Source organism: Coturnix japonica, chromosome 3, assembly GCF_001577835.2.
Source record: "Coturnix japonica isolate 7356 chromosome 3, Coturnix japonica 2.1, whole genome shotgun sequence".
Classification (NCBI taxonomy): domain Eukaryota; kingdom Metazoa; phylum Chordata; class Aves; order Galliformes; family Phasianidae; genus Coturnix; species Coturnix japonica.
This window is the reverse complement of record NC_029518.1, coordinates 9,224,630-9,238,188: the sequence shown is the minus strand read 5'-3', so window position 1 is coordinate 9,238,188 and position 13,559 is coordinate 9,224,630.

Below are 13,559 nucleotides of genomic sequence, written 5' to 3'. Positions count from 1 at the left end.
TAGGAGTAACTCAGTGGGGTCAATGGAGTTAGTGTCTGACATGAGTGCTGTATCTGACTCACTGCTGTTGGCTTCATTCTCTGGCTTTGTTGCAAGCCAGATTTTCAGGGACCTGGAAAGGAAACAACGCGGTTAACAACATAATGAAAAAACCCGTGTGCCTTTAATCCTGAAGAACTCGTGTTTTTGATTGCTCTTCCAGGTAGAGCATTGCTATTAAAATGCTGAAGCTTGTTTTGCCTAATAAGCAACAAAGCCAACCCAATAATGTTGTTCTAGCAATGCCTGCCTTACGTGCATTATGTTTAAAGGAGAAACCTTGCTTCACAGGCAGAATTTAACAGTTATCTTTTAGCTTTGATTTTGCTCTGGGAATAGAGGAACTGCAGTACCACCTGCTATCATTTTTTCCCCTTATCCTTTATACAAACCCACATAGAGCCCTTCCTTTGTAACGCGTTCTCTCTGACTTAGGAAACGATTACGCAGTCAGGAAATGAGAGGCTGCAATCTTTTCTTGCTTCATGACCCCATCACTCGACTAAAAAGAAATAAAAGTGGTTTGGTGTCTCTCTTTCATCCTTCCTGCAATACCCAGACAATAGATGGGAATGTTTGGCTGAATTCTAGACAGATTTTACCCACAGCATTAAAAAAAAAGAAAAAAAAAAAAAGGAGAAAAAAAAAAGCACATATATAATACTTACAGACATCGTGTAAACAACTGTGCTGACAGCTGTGTTAAATGATGCCTGAATTCGGTGTATCAGCTGGTTAGGTATTGATTTGTGTAAATAACAGAAGGCTGTGTTCCAGATCTGCCCGTCAGCCACCTGTAGAGCAGTTCCCACTGCTGCAGGGATTGTTGTATGGTTGTGTGCTTCGTATTTGGTACAGGGATTCAGATGAGACATTCTGATCACATCCATTTTCGGTACTTATATGAAGGTATATGACTGGTTCTGCACTAGCAGCAAGTTATTTTACTTTGGATGCTGTGGGCAGGGCTAGCCCTTGTCCATCTGTGCTCTAGAAGAGATCAAAAGGGGCCTTTGTGTCAGCTGGCAGCATACCTGTGCTCAGAAAATAAGCAAAAAACAGCCTGGCAACAACTCAAAAGCAGAAATTCCAGTAGTCAGAATTTACTCCTGGCTTTTGGCCATCTGACACATCTGTAGCTTTCTGGTAAGTTGAGTGTGTCATTAAAATAGGGACAGGCAGAGATCTACCTTGACTTGACTTATACCTGAGTCTTCAGAGACCTTGGGAGAACTATAGATGTAGCTTACAGTAAAGTCATCTTACATTGCCAAACATAAAATGGTCTTTGACATGACTGATGGTTTAGATCTCTTTTTGTATGATACAAGCACAAGAAGGCCTTAAGCACAGAATAGGTAACAATAAATAGTGGTTAAAAAATTGCAATCTGTAGAAAGACTGTAGTTTGGGGATAAAATCAATTGGATTTTCATACTGGATGTTTATTACCTATTGTGAAATAGATTCATGACTTCACTAAAAATCCATATGTTGATTATGGCCCACCTGCTAATATCCATTACCCAGAGCTCATGGCATGTGACAGTAGGCAAATGTACTGGCTGAGTTCTGCCTGCTTCCAAGGGAATGTGTTTCAGGGACACATGAGAAAGCTCTGGCTTTTCTGCTGCAGGCAATGATGGCTCACAAAGGGTGCAAAAAGAAATTAACTGGCAAAGCAGGCAGAGATAGTATTTCTTTCTTTACTGTGAAGGGAAATGTAAAACTTAATGCTTATACTTGCAGGCTTTGTAGGCATAGAGAGTTTGTTTGCTAGAAGTTAAAAAAGATGAGACAATAGTTGGGAGTGGATGTGTTTTAAATCTTGTTTCTGCAAAGCTGATGAATTTAGTAATGCAGTAAGTTGTGTTATCCCTTGGTAATTAATTTTTGGCTGTTCAGATCTTCAAGGTGGGGGAAGTTAGATGGGATTCTGTAAGGGAATGTAGTTCTTGAATGCAGGGATGAACTGTAGATAACAACTTTCCCTGCCTACTGGTACACATGCACTCTGACAGTATGTGTTAAAGTAGCTCAGTTGCAAGGCCTGGTGGCTGCCAAAAATGGTGGACTGTCACATCTCTGAGCTTGTCTCTAGCTGGCTGTAAGTGCTGTGATGGCAGAAAGCTCATTGTGATCTTCTGCAAGGTGACTTAGAATCACCAGTGTTGGAAAAGACCTCCCAAGTCATCTATCTAGTCCAAATGTAAACCAAATTGTATCCTGGGTTACGTTTTCTGACCACTGGCCAGGTGTGCACCTTGGTCCAAGGGATGGACAGAGTACATGGACCCATGCTTCAATAAGATAGTCTCACATGTACAGGCATTATGTGCTTTGAATCTTTTGGGCAGCCAAAGCATGAATCACAGAATTGCAAGGGTTGGAAGGGACCTCGGAGGATTAGAGTCAAAACCCCTGCTAATGCAGTGCCTTGCAGCAGATTGCACAGGTGGGCATCCAGATGGGTCTCAAATACCTCCACTGAAGGAGACTCCACAACCTCTCTGGGCAGCCTGTTCCAGTGTTCTGTCACTCTCACAATGAAGTTCTTCCTTATTTACTTCCCCCTTGCTGCATAGAAAACACGTGGAGTGCACTGCTGCAGGAATTGCCTGAAGCCAGGTATAAGAAAAAACATAACTGCTGAATACTTGATGCCTATAATATGATGTTCATTTCCATGTGCTAGAATTGGATCTGGAGAGTAACACTTTATATTTCATCCCGTCAAGTGATGTGCTTTGGCAGTAGAGCTAGGTGAGCGGAGTACGCGGCTGATGTATTACATCAGGTTTGTACTTATTTCACACCAGCGCCCAATGAGGAATTCCAGAGCACAGTTCCCTCTCAGTAAAGACGAGTGTAGTAGGAGAACTTGGTTCCTTACTGTTGGCATTCACTTTGCTTTTGAGCATGTCAACATTTCTGCTGCAAAGGGCAGGACAGTGGTTGAAAGATAGCAAGCCCTATTTCTCACCGATGTCTTCTCTAAGTAAAATTACAGAATTTCAGTGTGATTTACTACTTATACTTTTTTTTTTCTTTGTACTCCCCCAGAAGAGATTATAAACTAGAGAGCATATTGACTGGAAGAAAATAGCTGCTAATCTTCTGAAACTAATGTTTAATCAGTGATGGAAAGAAATAAAGTAACTAAAAAGCTTCATCTAGCTAATCAAATAAAGCTGGTTATTCTGCTGGAAACAGTTAATGAACCTTAAGTAATATAATTATTTTCAGAATATTGAAAGAGGAAAAAAGTGATTACTTTTTTAAGACTAAATAATTACAATGTATTCTTCACTATAAAAAGGTTATACATGCCAAATATCTGCTGTGCTTCTCGTTCTCCATAAAATGCTATTTTGCATGAGTTATTGCATTCGATATCCAGCTTGTACCGAATTGTCTTATTTAAGATAATCTCCAGTGATCACTAAGGGAATTCGACTCCCTCGGTGCCTCTTGTTATTCTCATTTTTAGAGACTTGCGGTACTTGATTGCCTTTAAAATCAGCCACGATTGCACTAGCTGTGCAGAGAGGATGGAGGGAAATGGCTCTGATCACTGCTGTGACAGCGGTCTGTGCCTGTGGTCTGCTCTGCTCTGAAACACCGCTGGGGCAAAGGAGCGTGGCTTCACAGGCAGAAATCCTTCCTCCTCATTGGAGTTCAGCTTTTCCCTGAAATGTTTCACCTTTTTTTTCCATTTCAAGATTACAGACAAAGGGGAATGTTCTGTATTAACGATAATAGAAGTACCAGGCATTAGCTTCATTCTGCATGTGAGTGTTTGGAGTTTCCATTGCTGAGGGTAGGTTTGGTTTAATGCTGGGCATTTTGGAAAATCCTACCCAGCTCTGTCCTAACAATCACTGTAAGCTTTATCTCTTCTTTTGGCTCATGGAATATAGCACACAAGGTGATGAGGTTCTTTGTTTGCTTGTTTTAAGAAACAACTGCAAAACCCTGGTCTAGGAGGGAACCTTGTGTAGTCCTGCCCTGGCTCCCCAGCTAATGTCAGCTTTGCCATGAGGTCAGAGTGATGCACAAGCTGTTTTCACTGATTCAGGAGCCAGTTCTACTCCCCACACAGAGACACATGGAGCTCCATCTTTTCACTACCCTGGTGATGTGTTTTGCCACCTCGTAAATCTCGGAGGTGAGGGAGGAAGCCAGGTCTGCCAGAAGGGAATGGGACAGGATTTCCCCTGACTCAGCTCCCCTGTGCTTCCAGGGATGTTAGATGAGAACCATGAAGAGCAAAACACATCCTCGTGTTTTCATTCCCTTTGCTTATCTGGGTTATATTCAATGCTCCGTACCACACATGCTCTCACAGAATAGTCCTTTAGCCTTGCTTTGAGGCAACCATTTGACAAGTGGATCTGGCTCTTCTGAGCACCAAAATAAAGATTGTAGCCATTTAAAATTATATCATACGCTCCAGAGTGATGTGCTGAGGACACAGAGAAACAATAGATTTAATTAGGCTTTTAAAATGTGACGTGTCTATTACATGTTCCATTACTGCTTTAAAAAAGTCCTTGTTTCTGTGTCATAAATCTTCCTGTAGTGCTACCATTTAATTAAATGAGTGTCAGCACGGGGAACAATTAAAATAAGTATATGCACTTTCAGGGAAACCCATAGTGGGTTTGAGCTGCTGTGTATGAGGAATTCACTAAAAAGCATTACAAGAAGTTAGGTAACTCGATGGTGTAGCAAGGAATCTGTTCTGCCTTAAAGGTAGCAGCCCATGTCCCCTGGATTTTTGCCATTGGCAAAAGACACCAGTTGGATACATTCCTTGGTACTAAGAAGTGAAATCCAACCCTGAGAAAAGAGGCTTATTTCAAGCCCCAAATAGGAGTGAATTTCATCTAACACGGTATGTGTAAGTGGAGAGGCATGCAGATATGTCTCTCTGTTCCATGTTTTTGAAGTCTTTTAGTTGTTTCAATTAAGAATGTCTTTTCCTTGTGGGATTTCTATCTGATACCTGAGCTCCACTCTGCTTTTAGGATAGAATTATAGCAATATGTGTAAGCAAACCATGACAGTGTTTTCTTACTTGGAACATGTATATACACCTTATGGCATATTTAAACCCGTTTCAACACTGAAATCAACACAGTTTTACTGTGTTTCTCCCTCTCTCACTTTGTATAAGCTAGCAGCCTTGAAATGAACATCAAAACTAAATGGCATTGAATATAATGAAAAAACATTGAGTCTAATGAAGCAGAATTGCTATGTAAACAGGGATGCTTTTATCTCATTGGAATTTTTATGTCCTTGTATGTCTCTCTGCTGCATTTTTGAAATCTGATTTGTAAGAAATGTCTGATTTCTCTTTCTAATTATTAACAGAGAACAAGAGCAGCACTGTTACGTGTGCTTAGCAGGGTAGTGTGAAATTAATAGCAAGTTGGCTGTTTTAGAAGCAAATGTTGGTCATCCTCACCTTATTATGGAGGGTTGGCTATAAAATTTGGGAACATGAGATGTTGGTAGGCCTTCTAAGAACAACTAATTTTATCCTGCCAAAGGTCAGGTGAAAGCATGATCTGGTAGCTTCCTATCTGTGAGCATAACAGCCTTTTCCTCACATCTTTTAATGTCTTTGTCCAAATGCCAGCAGCAGTAATACAATAACAGCAATTCTTTTAACATTCTCTTTAGACTCCTTGTGCTAAGAATCCTTCCAAAAGAAGAGTTTTAAATTCAGGGTTGCATCATAAGCCACACTGGGAATCTAGCTGACCTTCCTCTGATGGGAAAGGGTAAAGCACCCAGCCACATCCCTCCCATCTGCTTGGCATCACCTTGGGCTGTTGCAGAGGGTGAGAAAGTTCATAGCTCTTTCAGTATGAAGAAAAGTAGTTGTTGAAAAGTCTATTTGAGATGAGGCTTTGTCGTCACTTTCTTTTGAGGCTTCGCTTGTAAGTCCAATACTTAAATATATTTTACTTGCACCTGAACAATATCTTCCACTTCCTCACCACTGTATACTTTTTACATTTTGTGCCAACCACTCATCACTTAGCCTTTCAAATTAATGTGCTGCAGGTCCTTCTGCAGAAATGGACATCAACAGAGGCAGATGAGTAAATGCTGCTACGTGGCCATGTTGAACATGAAAGTATTTCTGAGGGTACATCGATACAGTAGGTCCTTTTGAATTTTCCACTGCTTGCTTGAAGTTCAGAACAGGCAAGGGCAATTCATGCTTTTTCTTCTCTGAAATGGCCACTGGAAGAAAACAAATCGCCCTGCGTTGTCCTTTTCTCCTAACAGCTTCTTCATTTAAAATACCAACAGCACTGACAGATCTTTCAGTTGTGGTGATGAAAGTACACAATTCCCTCTGCACTGGAGGATTCTTATGTCACTAAAAAGATCTTTTTAGCCCCCCCTGACCTAGAGAAGCTAAAAGCCAAGTGAAGTAATTAGAAATAAAGCTCCAAGTACTCTTGGAGCCCTTAAAATAGAGAATCTTTGCTGTCAAGGACACGCTTTAGCACAGGCTCTGGTTGTTGAAAGGAATTGGGTTCACATGCTGTAAGCCTTGGACTCCCGTTACTTCTATCCACAGCATGCTGGCCCAAAGCATCCCTTGTGTGCTTCAGAAGAGCTGAAGTCGCAAGAAATATTAGGGGACTGATGGTGTCACACCCAGCTCCAGCTTGCCCAGAAGATAGGAAGGAAAAACATGGACTGAGATACCAATTTTTCCTTTTCCATGGACTTGGTGATTCTTTGAAGCTGTGCCTTGGCATGACCCATGTGTTTTCACTGTGGTCTTGGCCTCATGGCGTGGTGATGGTGACTATTCTTGTACCTGCTAGCAGTCAGTGTGTAGATAACCTGTGGCTTCTCTCTGCTTTTTAATGGGCACAGACCACAGTACGGTTATTACATGAGATTTTTTTTTTTAGTATCTATATGTTTATGAAGTCTGAAGAATTGAACTTGAGTCTTAAAACACATTCCTCAAAAGCCGGGTATTTGTCAGCTATGCTTAAGAAATGTGCTTTGATGAACTGGGCTTTCTATCCCTCTTCCATGGGTTGTTAAGTCTGTAATCAGAAATTTAGGGGAATGGCTAGCTGGCCCAACTTCCAAATATTGAAAACTTCAAAGTAATGTAGCACATAACTGAAATCACATAAAGTTTAGGTATGAGAAATGAAGCTTCTGACACCTCATTTTCATTACAAAGATGGTAACAAGAATGGAAAATGTCACGAGAATAATTCACTTATGTTTGGTCTTTTGTACCATAATTATCTAGTTCTTCTTGCTTTGGGCTCTCCTTCTCCAGAGTGACTTTTGGGATGGGTTTGGTGGGTTTGGCTTTTAATGATCTAATAAATACAGGTAATAGCTTGCGATTTGTTTAATGTTTTGAACTGAAAGGTCAAGGGTAGGGAGATTAAATAGTTTTTACTGAGAGCATTTCCTCCGATGACTATCTCTTGCTGGAAGCAACACAATTTCTTAAGCAAGCATAAAATCAGTTTAGGAAGGCTCTGAGCTCAAATTAAAGCAGAAAGGAGAACAATATCAGTGCATGGGTACTACCAGCTATAGTAGAATAGGCAAAAATGAAATCAGGCAGGGAAATCATGCCCACAGTTTCTTATGATGTCACTGCAGAGTGGATTATGATTTTTTTTTGGCATGTGTGGAAAATCTGTGTGAAGATCAGTGGGACTAAAGTAAAGATTGAATTGCTTTAATCCTATGCTTTGCAGTTCAGCTTTTGCTAATTAAATTGTAGCTTTTAATAACTTTTTCTGGTAATTGATTGCCTGTGTGATAAGCAACTGGCACCTATTTTTTGTGTGTACAGAGCCTGAGACAAGGCATTCAGTTCAGTTGAAGATATCTACGTTTTTACACGATAAAACTCATAACTCTGGTGAACCTAGAAGCCCAACCTGGCTGTACAGGACTGAAATCCTCATGTCTTTGCCACTGCCATAGGAGAGGTGGGGACATCAGTCCCTGTCAGCCTTGATAATTACCTGTGATTGTTCAGTACTAAATGCATTAGCATCAAATGTACTTTCTCTCAGCATAAAGGCTGGAAATGTAGTGTACCTATGATTACAGTTGTTTAACTTAGAATGTTACCATAACAGTGTTAGGTTGTTCTGACCTTCTGCAGTGGAACAGAAAATGCTTAGTACATCTTTCATAGCTTCTTAACAGCATCTTTTCTTCCTTTTTTTTTTTTTCTCCCTTTGTGGTATGTGTGGAGCAGTTAAATCAGCCCTCCCACAGAGTGGGATCATGCTTTTGTTCAGTTGCAGAAAACATTTACCATATACTATGGCAAATCACACAATCATCCTTCATGCTAATCATTCTCTGCTGGAAGCTATTTACAAAAACTTATGAATATTTCGTACAAGCTGGAGAGCAGAGAGTTGCAGCCAAAAGTGTGTTTCATGGTCTTTTTTTTGTTGTTTTTGTTTCTAATTTTTAAAAAAGGTATTAAAACTGAATCCTCCCCAGCCCCAACCCCTGCTGTGGGCAAGGCTGCCCTCCACCAGTTCAGGCTGCCCAGGCCCCATCCAACCTGGCCTTGGGCATCTCCAGGGATGGGGCACCCACAGCTCTGGGCAGCAGTGCCAGGGCCTCACCACTCTCTGAGTGAAGAATTTCTTCCTAACGCCTAACCTAAATCTCTCCTCTTTTAGTTTAAAGCCATTGCCCCCTTTTCTCATGAGCTGCAGTTTTAATGACAGATCACCAGTTTGCATTCGTCTAGTGCCTGTCAGTGGGATTTTGTTAGCATTGCTCTTGATTTGCACTGGCCCCCTTTGGGTGCCTGGCACACAGCTGCCTTTGTGCTGAGAGCAGATCCCCCAAAGATGATTTAAATATTACACTGCCCATATGTGCTGTCGTGAATTCTCTCCCTCTGTGCGGTTATGGAGCTGGCAGATAACTGCATGATTTAGGAACTGTAACATTCTGCTGAGTCCTAGAAACCTGCTATCTCAGGCTGCATTTTATATAAAACACCCTGCATACTTTTATTCTATATTTCCTAAATTCAGCTCTAACTAGTAAATGCTTATATTCCATCTTCTGCTTGCAGCCCATGCTATTCTCCTAGGATGAAAAGGACAGCTCTGATTATGTTACTATTACCATTTGCTCCTTCTTTATCTCATCCGGCATTGAAAAGCCACAAAACTGATCCAGGGGAAGAGGGGAGGTCAACAAGAACTAGAAGGGGCAGTGCAAGGAGCAGGGGCTTCATCAGCTGGTTGCTGGGCAGTGGGATAGGGCTTCATGTCAGGAATACCAGGTGTGTGTGTGGGGAGGTGGTCTCAGCATTCCCAGCCATTACATTCCTGTAGAGCACACAGACAGCAGGAGGGCAGCCATCAAAGGCCTCAGGGAGGGTAGAGCTACAGGAGAATTATGTTAAATGCTGAGTCTGAAGGTGTTTGCTCGGGGAAGAGCTGGAGGCTATGTTTGAGCCCAGCGCTGCATGAGGGAAGCGTGGGATGTTAGCAGGACCATGCTGAGCTGAGCTAAGTAATGCTGGCTCTAGGCCAGGCCAGTGTGGCTGCATGGGAGGCCTTGCAGAGGTTGGGCCGCATACAGCAAAGCCCACTCAGTCCTTTGTGCAAAATACAGCTGATATAGGTCAACAGGGCAATGACTTCCAGTTTATTGGGCTGAAGACCCTCTGTGATCGAGTCCAAGTATGGCTGTCAATGCTCTCCTGTGAAAATAGCAGAGCTGAAGGTTTCTGGGTTGCAATACGGTCCCACTCCATGCATCCTGTACACACTGTGGTTATCAGAGTATGTACAGGTGGGGTGTAACCCTGTCTGCACTGAGTGTAATACAAGGCAGGAGCTCACCACCTCTAGGGTATGTCCACCAAATGAAACAGGCCTTCCCTTATCCTTCCTCATCAACAGAGGGGGCCCTAGCACCCCCTGTGCCATGTTACACCCACTGTGCCATGTTACTCCCCCATGCTACACTGTGAAAATGGAAAGAGGTAAATCATCAGATTTTCCCTGCAAATAGTGAAGCCTGTCTTTATTTCTGCAATATAAAGGAACAGAGCTGGAAAAATTGCCGCAGCCCTGTGGAGTTGTGGATGTGAGAGAAGCTCTCTACTCCGATTAATTATTGCTACTACTAAAAAAAATAGGCCATTTTAATGTTTTAAGAACCCGTTTCATAATGATCAGGATGTACAATAGGGCTGATTAATGTGCACCTCAGGTGTGCTGGAGGCTTGCATTTATTACACACCCAGCGCACACATTAATCAACAATGTGACGTGGTATGTCATGCCTTATTGCTTAATTATGTTGTCTCCCACACGAGCTGGGGTTTATGTGTTGTTTAAAGCTGTAAACATTCCAAGAGTCCCATTTCCACTGAAATCAATAGGAGTTTTGCTATTGTGGTGGGATGAGAGCAGGGCTTCGCTGTAAAAGTGAAATAAAGCTGCTGCAGCTATCAGGGACTTTCCAGTGGGAAGAGGGGCAGCAAAGGGCATGGGAATTATGAAAGATCAGACTCAAAGGGGACCTGAAAAGATTACAGAATAAACTAGAAAATGTTAGAGAAGGCATAAGAGTAGCAAAGATAGAAAGTAAAATGAAAATTGGACAAGAGGTAAAAATAAATAAGAGATGTTTCAAGTAGATAAAGAATAAGAAGTGAATGAGGCAATGGGGATTCTGTAAAATGGAAAGGGTAATTTTGTAACAGAAGTAGCAGACATTGGTGAATAAATAAATGAATTATGTGCCTGTTTTCATAGAGGAGAATGGGAGGAATTCAATATATCAGAAATAAGAATGTTCCTAGGGAAATCCTTGTGGAGCAGCAGCATGGGGAGGGTGAGGAACAAGCCAATCGCTGAGAAACCCTGCAAGATGTGGGAAAAGAGGGGCAAGTTGGGCAGCTATGCAGTGGCTGGAGCCTCTTCAAGAACAGATGGCTGCAAGAAGGATAAGATGAGATGCCCCTGGGTTTGGGTATGGCAACAAGCACTGGGCACGATGGCTCCATGCTCAGTTCTCCTGGGGAATCTGTCCTGTGATATATCAGTGTTAAAGAACTAAATATATCCTGAAAATTTATGGTCTAACTTTGCAGGTGCCAAAAATTAATATGACGAGCATATAAACCAACTATCTCTGGTTTCATACAAACCAAAGGTATATAATTAGACAGGCAATGCTGGAAGTATTTCAAGAGAATAAATGAACATTTGTTAGGATGAGAATTGAAAGAGAGAAGGGGAAAAAAAGACAAACCCAGGAACCAGTCAGTTTTAAAGTGTTTGCACCAGAGTATTTTCAAACAGCACCAGCACTCTGTGAGAGATGAAAACCAGCATCACTGCTTTGCAGCAGGCTGGGCTCAAGGACAGGAATATGACCCTGGTCTGATCTCTTCTCAGCCACATTTTAAAGCTTGGAGCCTTCCCAAGGGAGGAAACTTGTGTATGTTGCTGCTCATTTTAGTCTGATTTTTTGCACTTTAATCTTGTGTAGTTACTGTTGATGTTCCAAAGTTGGGTAGAAATGTACCCAAAGTAAGACAGCCTCCTCTAGCAGTCTGTTGATTGCTTTGCATTTGATTCAGCTGCTGCCATCTCAGTGCTTGCAATCCTCCCTACCAGGAGCAAAACTAAAAGCAATGAAAGAAACTTCCCTGGAAAAAAACCCCAAACAATAACAGAGCGAGTGAAATTCAGCTTAGAAGTCTGTGTTTAATTAAAGTGCTTGTCAATTTTAGAGTGAACTTCTCTCTTGCTTACTAAGATGTAATTAAGAGTTATGGAGAGGGGGAGCTCTGTGCCTTGGTAAACTGGAACTGTGATTCAAGCAGCCATATCATGCTCTGTCCTGAAAGCTGCCTTCTAGACAGACCCACATGAAGCTCAGGATTCTCTTCTGCAACTCTGGCTTCAGGCTGTGCAAATCATCTGTCCTGTGTGCACTCGGTAGTCCATCCCACTGCCACACCCGGCACAAACTGTACCCCACAGCTGCTTGGGTGATAGGATTAACCCACCTGTGTCCTATCACAAGAGCTTGTTCCTCTGTGGACAGCTTGATGTCCTTCCTATCTGTGCATGTTTGAAGGCAAGCAGATCTTCCAGGCTCTTGGAACACCTAGAGAGCAGAGGAATAGATGCATTGCATATGCTTGCACAAATATCCCTAATATGCTGATGAGGCTTGTACCATTTTTCTCCACTGAGTTATTCTTTCACCATGAATGAAGATGCATTAGACCGAAGCATATCATTTATCTGCTTAAAAAACTATTTTGACAAGTACCTGTTTATAGTCTTATAGCTCAGGAGTACGGGTTTTCTTCTGTCTCTCTTTTCTTTTCTTCTCAAATAATAAATCTTTCATAAAATTAAGGCATTGGTGTTACATCTCTTTTAGGGTAATTTACTCCCCACAGTAATTTTTACTTAGTTTGTTCTACATGGAGTGATATTTTAATCATCCTTTCAGTGTTTATTGATGAGGGCTTCCTACAAAAGATGAGAAGATTAGCTTAAAATTATCCCCTGTGAATTTAAAACAATAACAAGGAAGTGAACAGTCTAAAACAAATTAAGAAACGTAATAGACCTAATGAAAGGCTGATTTTTTTCGATGTACAAAATGACTGCAGGACTCACACTGGCATTGCTGCATACATCTCCCATTAAAATACTGCATTTTTTTAATTGAACATAAATAGATCTCCCTATCTCTAAGTGGTAAATGAGATAAACAATTTGTATTCTGATCGGTATTAAAATGTATTACCTTGTGTAAGGGAACTGTTAGGTCATGGCCTGAACTGGTGATTGAACACCTACCTGATGAAGGGCTGTGCCTGGCCCAGGGAGCACAGGAACATTGTTTGCACCTGTGCTCACCACCTGACCCTAAGAGTTGGACTCTGGGACTTCATTTAAGGCTTAGCCCCCATAGGGAGAACGTTTCTAGGACAAGGTCTTTGTAAGAAGGAGTGTTTTACAGCTAGAGATCCTCATATCCAATTGGGTGAGTCAACTTTTTTTCTTGTATATGGTTATTGGTATTCCCAACAATACTTTGCCTGCTATTACAACGAACTTGACAGGAGCAGTTTTGCTGCTTCACTAGATTCATCCTCTGTATGAAATCCACCTTGTTCCTATCCATATTGCCTGGGGAAAAATTCACTTTTCTTCACCCTCCAAGAGACACCTGGTTCTGAAGCTACTCATTGACTCTTTGCTCTTCCTCAGCACACAGGGGGGAGCTTTCTTCAAAGATTAATTAACTTTCCAATGAGAGGGGGTATGTTCCTGTATGGGAAACTCTCGATCATGGCCTGAACTTCTAATTGACCACCTGAGGCAAGTAATGACTCAGCCCTGGGGGCACAGGTGAAGGCAATTCAGCTGTGCCACAAGAAGGGATGGAGCCTGGCTGCACCTCTCCTAGACCCCATTTAAGGGCTG